The sequence below is a fragment of the Protopterus annectens genome, chromosome 1.part0 (assembly GCF_019279795.1).
Source record: "Protopterus annectens isolate FY-2018-M chromosome 1.part0, PAN1.0, whole genome shotgun sequence".
NCBI classification, from domain to species: Eukaryota; Metazoa; Chordata; order Ceratodontiformes; family Protopteridae; genus Protopterus; species Protopterus annectens.
Genome location: NC_056725.1, coordinates 1708205152 through 1708225404, shown reverse-complemented (window position 1 = coordinate 1708225404; position 20253 = coordinate 1708205152). Strand labels below are relative to the sequence as shown.

Here is a 20253-nt window from a genome sequence, read left to right as displayed (position 1 = left end):
CTGCATTCTAGACAAACTACAGAATGAACTGGCACCCCACCTAAGCACCATGTTCAATCATAGCCTCACCTCTAGCTTTGTGCCCACTGAATGGCACGCAGCGACGGTTATCCCACTCCACAAAGGAGGAGCCTCCACGGACCCCGGGAACTACCGCCCCATTACCCTAACTAGCCTGGTCTGCAAGGCCATGGAACGTATCATCATGGAACTCAAACAAATTTCCAAATTCTGGACCCCACCCAGTTTGGGTTTGTAAAAGGCAGATCATGTCTCTTAAACATGACAGACTTCTTTGAAGCAGTCACCAAAGCCGTAGACGAGGGTAAAGTGGTTCACACAGCCTATCTAGATCTCGCCAAGGCTTTTGACACCATCCCCCATTCTGGAATTATAGATTCAGTCCCGGGTCCTCCTCTCCTGTTTGGTATCTACTTTTCTGAAGTACAGGCTAACACAGAAGGTCTTTGGCTAACGAAGTTCACAGATGACTGCAAACTAGGAGCCATAATCGAAACTCCTAACGATGAGGACATCTTACAAAAGGGCCTCACTGAGACATATGCCTGGTGTCAAAGCCATGGCCTCTAGCTCAATGTCAAAAAGTGCATTCTCATCCCCTCTGGTAAAAACTCTGCACCCATGAGCTACCACATAGGTGGATAGTCTACTTAACACAGAAAGTGTGATAAGAGACCTTGGGACACAGGCAGATCGTAGTCTCTCCTTTGATAATCATATTGCCACAGTAGTCAGGAAATCCTTCTACGTGGCACACCTCATCAGAAAATGTTTCTCATCCAGGAAAAAAGTGAGGTCACTGTTTCCCTCTACTCGTCACTCATTAGACCCATTACAGAGTACAATGCCCCTTTTGGTATGTGCCTCAAGACCTCTACAACTTGAAAGGCCGCAGAAATACCTCACAAAGAGGATTACCGGCCTCAAACAGATGCTCTACGCAGACTGTCTCAACACTCCAGCTTCACTCCGTCGCATATCGCTTACTCAGAGGCGATCTCTGCCCAACATACAAAGCTATGTCAAACCCAGAGCTGTTGGACATGCTCCACTTAAAGAAATCCCAATCCTTCCGAGCTACACAATCTAAGGACCTAAACCTTGTCACCACAATAAACAGAACATGCTGGAGGGATAAACTCCTGTTTCAGAGACTTTCCATACTCTGGAACAAACTACCTATCTATATCAAACAAAGCTCCTCATTAGCACTCTTCAAGAAAAATCTTGATGATTGGATGGGAAAAAGGAAATTCAGCCTGGGGATCACCTCTGGGGCACTGCTCGACAGGGGCACAGGAAAATAATTTTCTTGGGTGGCGAAAGCCAGGGTACCTTTTTGGCTAGGGTTATATAGGCCATAGGGCCAATAGCCTAGTACCTACCTATGAACCTATATACAAGTAGGACAAAGGCCCTAAATAGGGACAATTAAATATTGCTCTTACAAACTTAAAAAGTTGATAGAATAACAGATTTTCCATTGGCATGAATTCTCTGAAGGGTATGAAGTCTGAAACTCAAATGTCTGTCATTTTCTAACTTCAGCCTTTAGCTTAACAGAAAATTGCAATTTTACGAAAAATGGACCAAAAATATGAGGCAAAAATCTGTACAGTTGAGAGGTATGCAGAGTGAAAAAGTAACTGGGAAGGTCCTCAGCCTGGTAATCTGAGGTGGTGGCAGTTTATTATTTTGGGTCACGGGAGAAGGCTGTTCTGCTGGAAAATACTACCAACCTTCCTTGGACGTGTGTGTGTGTGTGTGTGTGTATGTATGTGTGTGTGTGTGTGTGTGTGTGTGTGTGTGTGTGTGTGTGTGTGTGTGTGTGTGTGTGTGTGTGTGTGTGTGTGTGTGTGTGTACATGTGTGTGTTTACATGTGTGTGTGTCAGAGAAAGCAAGAAAGAGTTTATCCAAAGAACAGTTACACTGAGTAACTGAGAATGGGAAGACACCAAAAGCCAGAGATGGACAGTGGTGAAAAAAGGGTCTGGGCAGCTAGACCAAAGACTCTGCTTGGTGAGGTGCAGAGTATGATCACTTTCTTAAGTGTGGATGGTACAGACCCATATACAGGGCAGCAAATCACATTTCCAGCACATTCTTGTGGCCAGTGAGATCTTTAGAGTTTAATATTTGTGTGCCTGTGTTATACTTTAATCTAACACCAGTAGTGTGACTCAAGAAACCACAACTCTGGTGGCCATCAGATTTAATAGTGGCTCGATTCAAGAACCACAGCTCCATCTACAGTCAGCTTTTCCACTGTCATAGGTTCATATTTAGATACTAGGCTATCTGCCCTAGGGCATTTATAAGCCTAGGCAGAATGTATTTGGCTTCCGCCTCCCTATTAGATTAGCCTACTGTGCCTCTGTAAAGTAGGTCACAGAAGGTATCCTTTTAAGATTAGTTTACTGTCATTTTAATGTTAAACAACCAGCAGCAATCTGACAAGCTACTGTACTGAAGATTTGATTTTGTGAAGCACTGCTACTTAAATGACTTGCTCAAGCTCACACAGTAGGCAAATGATGAGCAAGAGAATAAATCCTCAGAGGCTAAATGATAAAGCTCATTAGCAAACATTAACCATAATCCTCTGCGCCAAACTGCCCCAACATGGAAATGTAAGTTTGCATGCTTCAGAAAGTGTCCAACTAAGTTAACTGGTGAAAATGATTAGTAAAGCAGACAAAAATGAAATATATTCTATAAAAGATCTAATGAAATTAAAACCATAACATGACCATATTTAATAAAGCAATGCAAATTCCTTCATTTTGCATGTACTTCATAATCTTTCCAGCAGATGGCACTCAATATACACTATACAATATTTAATGGGATGGGAACATTGCACTTAATGATCAGAGAGAAAAAGAGTTTCCTGAAAGGGGTACCTTATCTGAAAAGTTCAGAAGCCAGGCTAAACTGATGGACTGACAAATGTTAGTACAATATACATCGACTTTATACTGTGGTAAGAAAGAAGTAACAGCACAGGCAGATCTCCTTATACCACTAATGCATTCATGAGTTTACAAAGCCAGTTTTTTTATTTTTTTTTTGCAGATGGCAATCCCTGCATCCTTTCTGTGAGGGGCACCTTTCACACCCCCATACACATTTTCTGTGAGGGGACACCTCCCATACCCCCCAGACTTATATATATGTTCTCAAAGGTTGGACAACAGTGATGATGAGAGAAACCTTCAGTCACTGAAAGTTGTTTCCATGAGTTGACCTTGTAGCGTTGGCACTTGCTGAAGGAGTACTCTATCTACTGTCACATGCTGTCCTGACATCCAAGTGGGAGGCTATCCATCTACCCTGGAGGAAGAATAATCCAAACCTGTGGCAGTCAGAACAGACATCGGTCCTTCTGCAACACAAGTTCCAAGAGGTCATCACTACTGCAACAGTGGACAACGCAATGAACCTACAAAATCATAAGGTATATATTTCTAATAAAGCAGCTCAGTTAACCCCTTTAAGATATATTTCATTAGAAATGGTGACACATTTGTGTGCTGCTTTAACATTTTCACAGCTCGTTTAATACTACACAGGAACTTCCAAAACAGCCCAGAAATGTGTCTCCATCTGTAACAAAGTAGCATCTTTTTCAGGTTTGGTGAGCTGCACGTTTAAACTTTTCATACTGTGCGGTTTACAAGTGCATGCCCTTGCTTACCAGTATAAGATGCTATACTGTACAATGGAATTAACTGAAGTTAGCTGCAGATGGCGACCAGGCCATCTATTCAGGAAGGTCCAGTGTTACTTAGAAATTTTTTTTTTGGTGGTGGTACAAAGCAGCTAGGTTACATTAATGACAGTCTGCTGTAAAAGCAACCTTGAAAATAATAGCTTGTAATGAAATATGCTGTCACAGAGATAGACGCTAACATATCAGCACTCCTTCGTACTGCCAAACAAAGGTAAACTTCACAACAGTGCAAAGCCCTAAGGCAGAAATGCACAATACATACTTCATAGCTCTCTTTCTGTACCAAAGAATAAAACGCTGTGAATCGGTTACATTATCTTGTAACATTAGGTATGGATTAATCATTCCAATTCCATCTCCAAAGAGCAGGTCATAGCCGCACTCTCCATGGCCAAAAACACAGCCTCTATAGGACTAGATAACATCCCAGGCTACCTACAAAATGTCTAAAACAGGACTAGTGGAACCACTTGGCACTCACTTCAATCACAGTCTAAAGTACTGGCTTTGTCCCAGCAATGTGGAAAACAGCAACAGTAATTCCCTTGCAAAAAGGGGGGGTCCATCAACTGACAGTGGGAACTACAGACCCATAAACCTAACCAGCCTTATCTGCAAGGTCATGGAGAGAATCATCATGTACCTTATCAACAAAGACATAGGTGACCTTCAAACTCTTGACCTGACTCATTAAATCTGGTGGACTTCTTCGAGAACGTCACCAAAGCCCTGGATGAAGGCAAAACAGTACATACAGCCTATCTTGACTTAGCCAAGGTTTTTGACACAATTCCCCACTCAGACATCAGTCAGAAACGCACCCAGCTGGTCTATACATCAGTGTCTCACCAAAACATCACTGATCTATAATATATCCTACATTTTTATATGGCATTTATCATGGACAGAAGTGGATCAAAAATTAAAATAAAAAAAAAAAAAAAAAGATAGCTGGGTGCACAAGACCCAGGATAAAAAACTGCCCAATCTTGACAGGTCCACTGGTGCCAGGAGTGGAAAAAAAATGACAGTGTAGAATCCTCAAAATATGGCAACATTCTTACAATGGGGCCATGCCAGTCCCAGGGGGAGGATCCCCCCCACCCCCGTTGTCCAGACACAAGATATACAAAACGATTGAGAGAAATTAGAGGAAAGAAAAATACTTCAACAAGAAAAACTGTCAGAAGCTTCAAATAAAAATTTGTGTTCACTAATGCAACAGATTTGTGAAAAACATTACACAGACCAAGAAACTTTGAGCTGTTTGGAAAAAGAAGCATCTGAGGAAGTGCGAAAATATAAACAAAAACCTAGAGATTTTTGAAAAGTATAAATAAGAAATATGGACATGGGAGAGAGAGATCTGATATGCTGCAATATTTATGCAACGTCAAAAGCTAAATTAATACAAAAAAAGGCAGACCCAAGATATTTGAAGAGAAATACAGACAAAGGCACCCAGATATAGAACATTTCACAATAAGAAAAATAATATCACAAAGAGGGAATGTAGATAAAAAGTTTAGTAAAGTAGAAGTTAAGAAAATAGAAGTTTAAGTTATGGCATGCCTGTGAAGTGAATGATTTGGTGTAGAAGGTCTAACACAGGTTACATTACAGCATGATGGAATGAGTCCCCTAAGGAGAAACAGGAAGATCAGCAGACATCTGAAGAAGAATTATGGATATGGGAAAGAAAAAGAGATTTAATTCTTCTTCTTTCGGCTTTTCCCGGTTAGGGGTCTCCACAGCGGATCACCTGTCTGCTCATGGTGCAATATTTATACAAAGGAGAAAGCAAAACTAATCAATACAAAGAGCAGCACCAAAGATATCTGAAGGGAGATACAGGAAAGGAATCCAGACATGGAAAACTTTACAAAACAAAAAAAAATGAGATGGAGGAAAAGTAGAAAACAATATTAGTAATGGAGAAGTTAAAGAAATAGAAACTGAGGTTATAGAGTACCTGCGAAGTGAAGGATTCAGTGTAGAAAATCTAACTCAAAAAACACAACACCAGGATACAGCAATGGACATCCAAATTAAGGAGAAACCAGTGGAACAGGAAGCAACAGGTCGGCTGCCATATGAAGACATTTTTGAGCCTTCCATAGGAAACCAGTATAAACATTCACTTGAAGCTGGACAGCAAGGGAAGGAACAGGAAACTGTGGCAACTCTGACACAGTCAATGTTGAGGAGTGATAGGCCAGTGAGTTCCCATATGACATAGCAACAGATGGCACAGGATGAAACTGAAGAGAATGTGCAACATGAAGATGCTATAGAACATTCTATAGAATGCCCACTGAAAATGGAAAACAAGGGATGTGCCCTCAGTTTGGAAGAAAATTAGCTAAGAGAAGAGTTGCTTGATTTAATACAAATAGAAATATTAAGATCAATGAAAGAAACAGACTGCAATAAAACCCAAACGGTCAGAAGTCTGATAAAACAAATGAACACAGTAATTAGGACTGTGCATAGAGGATCCATGAGCATGCACAGAAGTAAATAGGATATATTACTGTATAGCTAAATGAATAACTGATAAAGTTCTACCACAAGAACACATAGTAAGGGAAAGGAAGGTGAGAAATCAAACACCATCATTGGAGTACTGAATAGAGAAAACTATAAAGCAAATAAGACAAGAAGTATCACTGGTAGAAGAGTATAGAAGAGGGAACAGATCAACAAAAATACTCAAAGACAAACGTGATAAAAGCAATGTGCAGTACTCTATAATATGGCAAACAAGTATTTATGAAGATCCTGTGGAACATAAATATGCTAAATAGAAAAAGTAAAAGAAAGAATAAGAAGTTCAAAGGTACAGGGATCTGAAAATGGGGTGAAGTAACAGAGAGATTTAAACAAAGTTAAGAAAAGCCTCTAATTGGAAAACTCCAGGCCCAGATGCAGCATCTAACTTCTGGATAAAAGTATTAACATCTTTGCACGAAGATTTAGCCATGAGTAAGAACTATTTATATGCACACCCTGAACAGACACCAACCTGGTAACAGGAAAAAAAACTGCTCCTACTTAGGAGCGAACCTGCAAGCTACTCTAAGAATTATAGGCCAATAACTTGCCTTCCGATGACTATAAACTATACATTAGAATTGATGCCGACAGAGTTTATAGTCATTTAGAAGAAAACTCAATTATGGCAATAGGACAAAAGGGCACTAAAAGAAAGTCATATGGAACAAAGGATTATTTGTTGTTAAGTCATAGTGGAGAACTGTAAAAGGGGGAAGAATCCAAGTACGGCATGGACTGACTATAAAAAAGGCATTTGACAGTATCCCACATTCATGGATAAGAGAATGATTAAAAATGTACATGATATACTCTACACTGATAAACATCACAGTGACCAAACAGTGGCAAACCACTTTGCAGTTAAGCCATGACAAAGGACAAATTATTATTCCAGGGATAAAAATCCAAAGATGGATAAATTCAGGGTTACTCTCTTGTCATCACTGCTCTTTTGTCTTGTCCTTTAACCCATTAAGCTGTCTGCTTAACAGATTTCGGCCATGGCTATAATTTGGCTCCAAGAAGGCAACAAAGTGTAAAGACTTCTCATCTTCTCTTAGTCAATAATTAAAAACTGTATAGCTCATCAGATGAGGAACTGAAAGTACAACTACAAGTAGTCAAAACTTTTTCAGATGCTGTAAGAATGTCATTTAGTTTTGATAAATGTGCAAAAGCAACCTTTAAAGCAAGAAAGCTGCAGCACCAAGAAAACATCAGTTTGGGAGAAGAATGTGATATAAAAGCAATTCAGCAAGAGGGAGTGTATAAATATTTGGGAACTGATGAATTAACAATAAACCATGAACAAATTCAAATAAAGCTTAGTAAGGAATATTTTAAAAGACTTAAATTAATCCTGAAAACAATGTTGACATCTAGGAAAAAAATTCAAGTTCTAAACCAATTTGCTCTTCCTGTCCTAACTTGCAGTTTTGGAGTGACTGACTGGCTCCAAAAGGCATTGAATAGATTAGACAGGAAAACAAGAAGGATCTTTCATGCTCATCAAATGATTTATAAAAATCAGTGCATACTAAGATTATATATTCTGCTTTCTAAAGGATGTACGGGCCTCCTTGAAATTTATTACATGTATAGATCTGCAATTATGGGACTGCATATGTATCTGCTGACCTCACAAGACCCAAACATAGCGAAAGTTTTGAAATATGAGGAGAATAAATTTAAGATGACTTCCCTTCTTAATCTAGCAGAAGCATATCAGCGTCAAGTAGGAATGGAAATCAAAACCAGAAGTAGATAAAAAAAAAAAGGCTGCAACTGAATGTGCCAAAAACAAAAAAGAATATAAGGTGAAGGATCTGATGGGAAAGCAAGAAATGTGGAAAATGCATAAATATATTTACAAGTATAGAAAATTCCTGGAAGAACCTCATGTTGATCAGGACTGAAAGCAGGAATAGTTAAGGAGAGGCATATTCAAACCAAAAAATGAAAGGTTAATATAGGGGGGCCAAGATAGTGGGGCTATGTACACAGTTTACAAAGTCCACTTTACATACAGGAGAAACAGACAAATGTAGGTTTTGAAAAGATAACTGGAAACAATTGCACACCTTGTTGCTGGTTCTGATGTACTAATGACAGAAGAACTGTATACTGAAAGGTATAATAATGTGGCAAGACTGTTGCACTGAGGATTGTGCAAATATTATATAATACTGAAGTAGCTGAAAAACACTGGAAACATGAGCCACATAGCATCATAGAAAGTGATGAAGTCTACATCACATGGGATCACCCATTACCAACACTTCAAAAGATAGATGCAAGAAAACCAAATATAGTGGTCCATGAAAAGAAGACAAAAGGAGCACTGAAAATGCTACAGCCAGTGACTACAGTGTATTGCATACAGACAGACACACTCATAAAATACCTGGATTTGCTGGCAGAAACTAGAGCAATGTGGAAGAAAGATACCCAGACAATACCCAGGAATGATGGAGTCTCTGGGGCACTCGCTACAGTTAAATAGGGAGCCCACTTACAAAAGTTAAAAGCTGCAAGTTGCTCTCCCTAGGAAACTACACTCCTTTCTCTTTGTCACCACCACCAGAGACAAAATCCATTAAAAAAAAAAAAAAATGACCATAGGTGTGTTTGAGTGCAAGTGTGTGGTGTAGAGCTATCATGGCAAGGCTAGCCACTGGAGGTGTAAACCTTGGCTGTAGATGACTGTCACTGTTGAAGTGACACATCGACCCCATGTGCAAAAATAGGAAAAGGGGGTTATGGATGGATATACATAAAATTAGCAGCTAAGGAATGCAATTCAACTGGGCAGTGCCTTTTGCTCTGCCTTGATTTCTGCGGACATTCCTTTTGCAAAAAAAGCACGGTCGAAAAACGTTAAGACCTTATCACGTGCATCCTTCCTTGCATTACAAGTAAATGTGCAGTGGTGTTGAACATACAACATAACTTCTTCTCCCATTAGATGACAAGTAATTAAGATCAACAAACAGTTCGAGGGACAGGGACAACACAAGGCTTAAAACAACCAAAAACCTAATTTTGACAGTTATATCAAAGAAACACAAAATGCAATGACACAGAGTTTCCTGTACACCACAGACGATCTCCTGTGACTCCCAAAATCCTGTGCGTTTGGGATGAGTATGCAGAGCAGTGCTACATTTCATTTTGGGACTATCCCCGCAAATTAGTCAAATGGTGTTCTTCCAAAAATAAAGAATCTGCCTGGTAGTGGACCAGAGGTGTTCAACATAGAAGCAGGCATCTTTCAATGGGAGTGCAAAATCCATTTCACACTAAAGAGCAGAAAAGAGTTCATCAAACATCTGATATACATCTCACAGTAGTGAAACAGTCTTGACACAATTCACCTCAGTTCAGCTGACTTCAAAATTTGCTAATTGACGCAACAGTCATATTCATTCTCAAATTCTGGTCACCGAAGCCATTAAATGTCAAGCGCAACTTCAGTGCCAGGGAGATGTCCTAAATCCATTTATGCAGCCATACTGAGTAACGACCATCTCTAATATGAATTAATGGTGTCGCTACAGCCTTAGGCACCATTACATAGGTCAGTGCTCATGACAAACATACCTCAGTATTATTGTTAATGTATTTTTGTTTTATTTCACTATTCATTTTTAAAAGAGTTAGTGCCACATGCTGCTAAACCCATAAAGTAAAAGCCCAGCTTCCCCACCATGTTTAATCAATCCCCTCATTTGTCCATTTGACTTTTAATGGCCACAGTAGCCTTAGTACCTTTTTTGGTATGTTTTTTGCCACCCCTGCACAAATTTAATGAATTCCTTTTATGTCTCTTCCCTGTTCTATATTGTTTCTGACATGCCACCTCTGGAAGTGCACACTAATGAGATCACACCAGTGGCTTATGCATGGTGATAATGCTATCTCCACTTTCTTATTAGAGGAGACACTCTTTCTGCATTCATTATGCAGTATCCAGAAGTCTTCCTCATTCTGGCCTGTGTAATTCCCTTAACAGAGTACATTCTTTGTAGTTCAAAACATACATAATGGTGATGCCACATTTCTTTCACCTGGTCACAAATAATGACAAAGGTTACCAAGGAAGACACAGCATCATCAGGGTATGAAGAATGCTAATCCCACATTCAGTTCTCTGATGTCAGGCAGTGGAACTCTCATCAATAGATTCAAGTAAATGTAACCCATGAAACAGAACACTGATCACAGGCACCAGGAAATTCTCCAAATCAGATAAAAGGGAAGATTTGCTACTATTCTGGCTTCACAGACAGTGAGCAGGTCAATTTACAGAAACAAAAGAGAGGGATTTTCTAGGAATACAAGCAAGCACAAAGCTTATTTTTTGCATGGGCTACTCACAGTACAGTGTATGACTTGGACAAGTTCATACTAGTTACACAGATATGGGCCAACTGAATCCAACTGTAAATGGTTTAAATTTTTCTTCCATGTGTGAATAAGCCACAGAGGCTTTAATCATCTCCAAACACGATGAACAGGGAGAGGCAACCAGTCGGCTCACTCCAATAATCCAGTCTTGTTCATAAGTGTATAAAAGTTATTTTATTATGTGCACAGGTAAGCACTTTCACCAAAGCTTCTTCAGACCTTAAAAACTTCCCGCCTAACAAACATTTCCTTTTATACTGATAATATGACTATGCATCAATTAAACTATTAACTTCCTTAAAAGACCATTCATCATTTATCCCAACTAAAAACATTCAAGTATTAATACAAATTCTTAATTAAATTTAGACCATAAAATTAGACACTTTTTACATTCCAGACTCGCATGAATCCTGAGTCACTGTGTTAAAAAAGAAGTTATGTCCTTCCCATAACGTTCCATGTAGAGTGTTCATCTCGCCTTTGTTCTTACACACGGGTTCGGAGCCGATCCTCGGCTCCGAGTCGGCCGAATTGCAAAGCTCTGAATCTCAGAGAAGCTCGAGACCAGCCCATATCCCACAATCCTCCCTGCCATTGCTCAGATCTAGTTTGCAAACAAACCAGACCAAAGGATCCAACACCTGCGGTGTTAGATTCATACATTCTCTTCAGCCATTCAGAGACACTCTCTCACCATAGCAATAACTAATGGTCTAAGCAAATATCCCATGACACACGGGAGCATATACCCACAAAGGGTCAAGACACGTCGATCAGACTCTAATCCTACCAGTTCTTCCAAACACATGGGGGGGGGATGTAAGAACAAAGGTGAGAAGAACACTCTACATGGAACGTTATGGTAAGGACATAACTTCTTTATGTAAGAGTGTTTAATCCCGCCGTTTTTTCTTACACACGGGTAGCGTCCCTAGCAACGTGACCCTGAGTGACTCATGGAAGAACGTTCCTAAGCACAGTGGAACCAAATGATGTCCTATCCTTGGAGACCTTGTCCACTCTATAATGAGTGATGAAAGTATGTGGTTTAGACCACGTGGCTGCTGCGCAAATAGTGTCCAAAGGCAAGCGAGCCGCAAGAGCTAAAGAAGTGGAAACGGATCTGGTAGAATGGGCCTTAGGTTTGGTTGGTAAGGATTGCTTTGATTTAGAGTATACAAATGTTATACAGTCAGCAAGCCATTTAGATAGTGTATGTTTAGTAATTGCCATACCCTTTTTATTGTCTGCAAAAGCAACGAAGAGCTGATACGTTTTCCTAAAAGCTTTGGTCCTATCTAAATAAAATCTTAACTGTCTGTGAACATCCAACTTGTGCAACATATACTCCCAGTTTGTTAATATGTTTTTTTGAAAAAGGTAGGGAATTCTATAGACTGGTTAATATTCGTAACTGAACATACTTTTGGAAGGAAAGATGGATTTGTACACAGAGACCCTGTCTGGATGGAATATCAAGTAAGGTGGTCTGACTGATAATGCCTGCAGCTCTGAAACTCTACGAGCTGAGGTCACGGTGACGAGAAACAGCGTCTTCCACGATAAGAACTTTAGGAGGCATGACGAAGCAGGTTCAAAAGGTGGCAACATGAGTTGCGACAGCAGCAAATTCAGGCTCCATGGAAAGAAAGGTCTTCTGACAGGCGGTCTAAGATGGAAGGTTCCTTTCATAAAGGCTTTACAAAGTCTGTGAGACATAATGGGAGAACCTCCTTCACCAATATGGAAGTTTGATATGGCCGCCAACTGGAGTGGAAGTAGAAGCTCCTTCATGAAAAAGGATGGATAAGAATTCTAAAATTTTATGTAAAGGAGCTACCAAGGGGTCTAAGTTTTGACTAGATGCCCAATATACAAAGCGTTTCCACTTACTCGCATAGAGCTTAGTAGTAGAGGCTTTATGAGAAGCAACTAGGATGTGTTGAACTGACGGAAGGAGTAGATGAGACCTGGCTAGGCAGGGAAGCGGAGCAGCCAAGCTGCTAGTTTGAGGGACTGTAGAGACGGGTGAGGAACTCCCGACGAATGTGTCAGCAGATCTGGCACAGGGTCCGGAATCCATGGTTCCTCTATTTGATGAGCTCGAAGAAAGGGAAACCATATTTGACGAGGCCAGAATGGGGCTATGAGTATTATAGTCCTTTCCAGGTTCCTGGCTTTCTGTAGAAATCTGGGAATCAATGGAGTCAGTGGGAAAGCATATAGGAGACCCGGGGGCCAATCGTGTATCAGTGGGTCCCTGGGGACATCCCCCGGAGGGGGTAGAAGGGCAAAGTAGCTTCTGCATTTTGCATTCAACGGGGAAGCAAACAGATCACAGCAAGGCTGGCCTCATTTGCGGAAGATCTTTTCCGCCGTCTGTGAATTGAGGAACCACTCGTGAGGTAACAGGATGGCTCTGCTCAACCTGTCCGCAATGACGTTGGATGACCCCGGGATGTGCGTTGCTATCAGAAAGCGACCCGTGGACTCTGCCCATTGCCAAATTCTCATGGCCTCTCTGCATAACGGGTAAGACCTGGTTCCCCCTTGTTTGTTTATGTACCAGACTACAGACATATTGTCTGTCTGAACTGCTACTGTTCCTAGAGGTAAGAGGGCTTGGAAGTGTTGCAACGACAGGAACACCGCCCTCAACTCCAGAACATTTATATGTAGAGTGTACTCCGTGCTGGACCATTCTCCTTGGACTGTTCTTCCCTGAAAAAGGCCCCCCCACCCTATCAGGGAAGCGTCCGTGGTTATTATGGCTGTTGGACTGGGTAGAACGGACGACCCACAGTGAGGTTCTGATCGTGCATCCACCATGAGAGGTCCCGTCTGCAAGATTCTGTTATCCTGATCTCATGCGCTAGGGGTAGGTGTTGGAACGACCACTGCGCAAAGAGCAGCCATTGAAGAATCCTCATGTGTAACCTTCCCATAGGGACTGCAATTAGTGCAGCTGCCATCAGTCCCAACACTTTTAACACCAGTTTGGCTGGGGCTTTCTTGCTGACTAGAAGAAGGACCTGCTGTTTGAGCGTTGAAGCTCTTACTGGGGGGAGTTTCAGTAGTGTCGATCGTGTATTTAGATCTGCTCCGATGAAGGAAATCCACTGTGAGGGCGATAAGCAAGACTTTTCGAAGTTTATGGATATCCCTAAGTGGGAACAAAGGCAGATTGTATAGTCTCTGGCTTGCAGTAGGCGACGCTCGGTGGTGGCGGTGAGGAGCCAGTCATCCAGATAGGGAAACACCCAGAATCCTTGTCGTCTCAAGTGAGCCACAACTACTACCATGCATTTGGTGAACACCCTGGGGGCTGAGGTGAGTCCAAAGGGCAGAGCTCGAAACTGAAAGTGACTGGCCCCCAGCCGGAAGCGCAGGTGATCTCTGGACGGTCTGGCCATTTTGATGTGGTAGTACGTGTCTTTGAGATCTATAGAGCACATCCAATCGTCCTTCTGTAAGAATGGAAGGATCGATTGAAGCGTGACCATCCGGAACTTTTCCTTCTTCACGAAGTTGTTGAGATGGCTGAGATCTAAGATTGGTCTCCAGTCCCCTGTCTTTTTTGGAACTAAAAAGAACCTTGAGTAAGTTCCGAATTCTCTTTGGTTCGCCGGGACTGGTTGGATGACTCTGTTTTCGAGCAGCTTTGAAATTTCTACAGCTGCTAGCTTTCGCAGACAGGGTGGCATGTCTGGAAATTTTCTTTGTAGAGGTGGTGTTGAAATGAAGGGGATTTTGTACCCTCTGGTTATAATGCTTTTTACCCAAGAATCTGAAGTAATGTTTAGCCAGGCCAGTGGGTATAAAGCTAGGCGACCCCCGACTGCCTCCAGAGCAGGACAGCCGGGTCTCCCTTCAGGAGTGCTGGAAAGGCTTCCCAGGGACGGAATCCCTGTCGCCTTGGTTATGCGGACCACCTCTGCCGCCGGGGCGGCGTCTTCCATTTCTACCCCCTCCTCTGCCTCTGGAGGGAGTATCACTCTGTGTGGTCTGGAAAGATCCCTGATTCTTATGGAACCACATTTTTCCTCCTCGTTGCCCTTTGGGGTACGGTCTAGTAGGAGCGGAAAAACGGACCCCGACAGCAGACAGGGTCTTTCCCTCTTGCTCGCACCGAGTGAGAGTCTCCTTAACCTTGGGCCCGAAAAGTGTGGCACCATCAAAAGGGGCATTGGCAAAGGAAGACTTGAAGGCTTCCGCAAAGGAGCACAGCCGCATCCATGATTGTCTTCGAAGAGCAATCACTGAAGCTGCAGCTCTACTCGATCCCTTGGCTGCATACGAGATGAGCCTCATGGATGAGTTTACTATGGAGGTGAGGGTGTTAAGTTGTGCTGTTACCTTTTCTGAAACAGCAGCATCCGTGTTACCCTGGAGGGTATCTGTCAGCTCCTTGATGAGATCCCTCTGCAAACGTGTGAAATGGGTCAGGTAGTTTAGTGAACGCATGGAAAAAGTCGCTGAACTAAAAATGCGCTTTCCATACCTGTCCATAGTCCTAGAATCCTTATTAGGAGGATGAACAGATGAGGAAGACTCAGACATCTCCTTTTTCGTGGCTGCCTCCACCACCATAGCGTCGACAGGGACTCCTTTGGTGTGATAAGTTTTATCTTGGGGGGCAGTGATGAACTTGTTTGGTTTCCTATGGACTGGTTCCACTGTGTCAGGTGTCTCCCACTCCCTTCAAGCAATCAAATCCATTAATTCATCGAAGGGCGGGGTCACCCAGGAGGTAGAAGGTTGAGCCCCAAAAGCCTTCAGCAGCACCGCCTCATCCTCAGAGGGGGCTAGGGACTGCCAATCACCCCTCTGTTTCAAGCTCTCCAGGATGTCTGCAAATGACACATCCTCCGAGGGTGATTTGGGGGACCCCTCTGCCTCATCCAAGTCGGTGTCAGACGTTAGAGACTCCTGTGGGGAATCTATGTGCCTCCTCTTGCACAACCGTTTCCTTGGGACCTCATCAGAGGGGGCTTCTGGTGAAGCCTCCAAGGAACAGGGGGAACCCTCTGGGGGTGGCTGAGGCAATTGGGCTCGACGCTTGGGATGGATCGTGGGAGCAGAAACAGAAAGTGGTCCTTTTGGGGAAGGAGAAGATTCCCCTAATGGTGTGGTTGTCTGTGCAGACAATACCTTCCTCATAAGGTCAAAGGCCCCCGAACCCCTGGCCGAGGGCTCCCCTGGTTCCGAAGAACACGGAAGCATCCCAGAACAAGGTGCTGTGGGCTCCGACCCAGAGGACAGAGCCGAACCAGTCTGTGCCGAGGCCCCAAGAGGGAGAGTTGGCACCGACAGGTCGGTACGACTCTCGGTCCCGGAACCGAGCAAAGACCATCGGCTCCACGACTCCCCTAACGGTTCCGAAGGAGTCGAAGTCAAAGGTGTCGATCGTGCAATGGACGGTTTCGGCACCGAGGGCTCCACTATCATCAGGTCATCTTCTCCCAGCTCCAAGATCTGGATGGGTCTCAAAGGAGGACCCGTTGGAGATATGGGGAGGCCTTCTAGTTTAGACACCAACTGGGAGGAAACTGCAATTAACTTGGAAAGGGCCGTGTTTTCCATGAGCTTCTGCACAACACGATCCACATCTGTGTCAGACAAGGGTCTGGAAGAATGGGTCGAAGGAGCCGAAGATGGCACCGACCGAAGGATGGACGGTGGTGGCAGTTCCGACACCGGTTCCAAAATCTGGGGCTCAGGAAAAGATAAATGTTCGACGCTCGGCCCAGAGATCTGTGGATCCGGCGAACGAACCCGAGAAGATGAACTTGGAGCCGATGACATGGGCTCCGACATCTTCGACCCCTTCGAGGATTTAGAAGCCTGATCCGACTTGTCCAAAGCCTCTTGAAAGGCAGGCTTCAGCAATCCTCTGTCTATGAGCTTTCTGTGTCTATCTGTCATGACTCTCCCGCTAAAGGAATGGCAAATGGAGCAATCCTCTTGGAGATGGAGAGGGCCAAGACAGTAGACGCAGGAAGCATGATTGTCAGTGATGGACATTTTCTGCCCACACTGACATCTTTTAAAGCCAGATTTAGCTTTTTCTGACATAGTACAATAAAAATAACAATAACTATGAGAAAAGAAAAAAATACTAATCCTATAACAATAAATGTGTATGAAAAAGGTTATATACAGAAGACACTCACAAAAAAAACACACCCAAGGAAAGGGGTTAGGCCACAAAAGGTGCCTGAAGAAAAATGGGTATATATATATATATATATATATATATATATATATATATATATATATATATATATATATATCACACACACACAGCACTTCTACAATAAACTACTAACTATCTGGTCCGAGCTCTCCTCGATCCGATCTGTTGCAGCGGCAAACTAGATCTGAGTAATGGCAGGGAGGATTGTGGGATATGGGCTGGTCTCGAGCTTCTCTGAGATTCAGAGCTTTGCAATTCGGCCGACTCGGAGCCGAGGATTGGCTCCGAACCCGTGTGTAAGAACAAACGGCGAGATTAAACACTCTTACATTATTCAGTAAAAGCATATCAGTTCTTGTAGGACATTTGTGAATGGAATATATTGCATCTGGTATCTTTCTATTATATTGTAGCTATTTCACGAATCCTAATACTTTTTAATATTACTTTGGTCGATATTATCGGTCTGACATAGTTTAAAATAAAAATAAAAGCTATGTATACAATTAGTACTGCTGAAAAATTATTATCTAGTGAATTACCATTAGATAAGCAAATGCAACATTATAATGTTACAACTAGTCTTGCTAAACAACAATGTTGCCTAATTTAACTGCTATTTCATTTTTATGCATCAGAAGTCATCACCGATGCTACGGTAGGTCATCGCTTACCATTTATTCACATGTATACATATATGTATGCTTATTTTCACTCCATCTGTGCACTAAGAAATAGTGAGTTAAAATTATATATAGTAAATGTTTATGCAATTGCATATGTTTATTCAACTCACTATACTTCTTGCATATATAATTATTACTATATATTCGTTTGCCCATATTGATCATATGCCTTGTTGTCTGTAATCTACGGCTGTCATTGAGGTGGTAGTGCCGTGTAGCTTATGAGAGATGTATCAATTATCTATCTCCAACTAACATATAAATATTTGTTAAATAATTAGACAGCCCAGAGATGAATATGGGTTTTAATATGAACACAAGGGATATCTTTATCATTAAACTGCTATCTGAAGATGCTTATAAATTATCAACTAGGCTTTGTGCATTCAGAAGGGCTAACTAACTATATATACTAACAGTTTTAATGCTAACGAGCACAATACTCATATATACCCAACGGGAAAGTTACGTTCTGAACATGCCACAGATTTATCTGAGTTACTGTTTCATAGAAACCCCGCATGTATCAAGGTTATATAACCATGGATATCAATGTACTTTGACATCCATAGGGCAATTAACCTAGTGTATTGATGTAAAGATATATATTATAATCTTGTGGTCTGTGTCAAACATAGAGGTTATAAAACCGGATATTTGTAAAGGTTATAGTAACTACTGAATGTAAACTACGTGAAAATTAGCTAACGTTAACTTTTATTGAAGCAACTATTTGAGAACACAAAGGCAACCAAGTATTCCAAAACCATGAATACGAGTGTATATCTGCAGCCTTGCAACAGAATACTTCATGTTATGCAATTTTATAATAACTTTGCTCAAAAGATTTCAGAAAACTGTATTAAAATTATATATAAAGAGATAACTAAATGCTTTACAATAATATTTTCAAAAACCAGCAATTACAAAACATGGAAAAAACATAAAAATAAAAATTAACATATTTTTTCTCTATGTCAATCAAAGTTATTCAACTTATGTGTGTTGGTAAGAATGCAGTAATTACCCTATTACCACTCAATGTATCCTAATGATATATCTAATATGTTCGTATTTTAATGGTAAACGAATTTCACTCTAGTGAAAATTATTACTACTTTTTAATAGTTCCCGTCTGTTCCCGAGGATTGGTTTAATTGTTGCTCTTTCATTTAGGCCCCTGCCTTTGTCTGCTCTGAGTTTAATATCCAGTTAACCTCTTTGTTTTCTGTAGCATTTAGGTTCATAGGTTCATAGGTTTATACTAGGCTATCTGCCCTAAGGCATTTATAAGCCTAGCCCAAATTATTGTGGCTTACATACCTTATAAAAAAAAAAACTGTGCCCATTGTTTGTGTTGTGCCTCTGTCCAGCAGAGAGATGATGATGATTCGGGGTAAACCTCTCACTCCCATCCACAGGTCTAGATTAAACTGGTAAGTTTTTCTACATACCAGTGGGGTATTGTGGTGTCGAAAAGCAAGGACTTATTAATACTAAATATTCTAATATTTCCTTCCCGTATCCTACGCATATACACATCTATCACCTTAAATTTAAAAGTGTGATCTTGACCTTCCATATGCACATGTTTTGCTAAAGCATTATTTTCATAATTTATTCTTACAGCATATAAATGCTCTCTGATTCGGTTTTGAAATTTCCGATCGGTTTTACCTACATAGAACTATAGGCATTTCTGACAGGTAGCTAAGTATACTACATGCATAGTATTACACTCTGCTGTAACTTTAAAATAATAACAGATTCCGGAGTCTGGATGTATAAACTCCGAACTCTCATCTACATATGGACAATATCTACCTGTAATTATTTTAAAGTTACAGCAGACTGTAATACTATGCATGTAGTACACTTAGCTACCTGTCAGAAATGCCTATCGTTCTATGTAGGTAAAACCGATCAGAAATTTCAAAACAGTATCAGAGAGCATTTATATGCTATAAGAATAAATTATGAAAATAATGCTTTAGCAAAACATGTGCATATGGAAGGTCAAGATCACACTTTTAAATTTAAGGTGATAGATGTGTATATGCCAAGGATACTGGAAGGAAATATTAGAAATGCTACAGAAAACAAAGAGGGTAACTGGATAATTAAACTCAGAGCAGACAAAGACAGGGGCCTAAATGAAAGAGCAACAATTAAACCAATCCTGAGAAAAGTACAGTTTTGTACCTACCATAAATGTAGATGTTAGAGTGCTAATACAGCTGCAGTCATAACAGATGGGTTCTCTTGCCGTCAGGCAGGTCCTCGGTCGGCCGAATTCCAAAGTCTAGGTCCGGCGTCGGTTGTAGTCGCTTCTTCCCTGACGTCAGTGCGACAGGGGTATAAAGGAACCAGCCGACGCCATTTTCTTCAGTTTTTCTTGCCCCAGATGTCAGGTGCCCCCAGAAGGAAGGCAATAATTTGTGTAATAAAGCAGTGCAATACAATCAAAATACAGTAGTTGCAAGCAAATACACACCCCAATCAGGTTGTATGAGGATGTGTTAGCCTATAGGCCTGTCCCAAGAGGGGAAGGAGGGAGGGAAACCTGGACTGCAGCTGTATTAGCACTCTAACATCTACATTTATGGTAGGTACAAAACTGTACTATGCTCATCGTGCATACAGCTGCAGT

The 20253-nt window shown here is 41.5% G+C and overlaps 1 protein-coding gene across 1 annotated transcript in view; it reads right to left on the bottom strand.

Moving 5' to 3' along the window:
* CCHR1.PART0H21orf91 (chromosome chr1.part0 C21orf91 homolog) overlaps nt 1–20253 on the bottom strand; it is a 593157-nt gene that overhangs the window by 150676 nt on the left and 422228 nt on the right. The window lies entirely within an intron of this gene.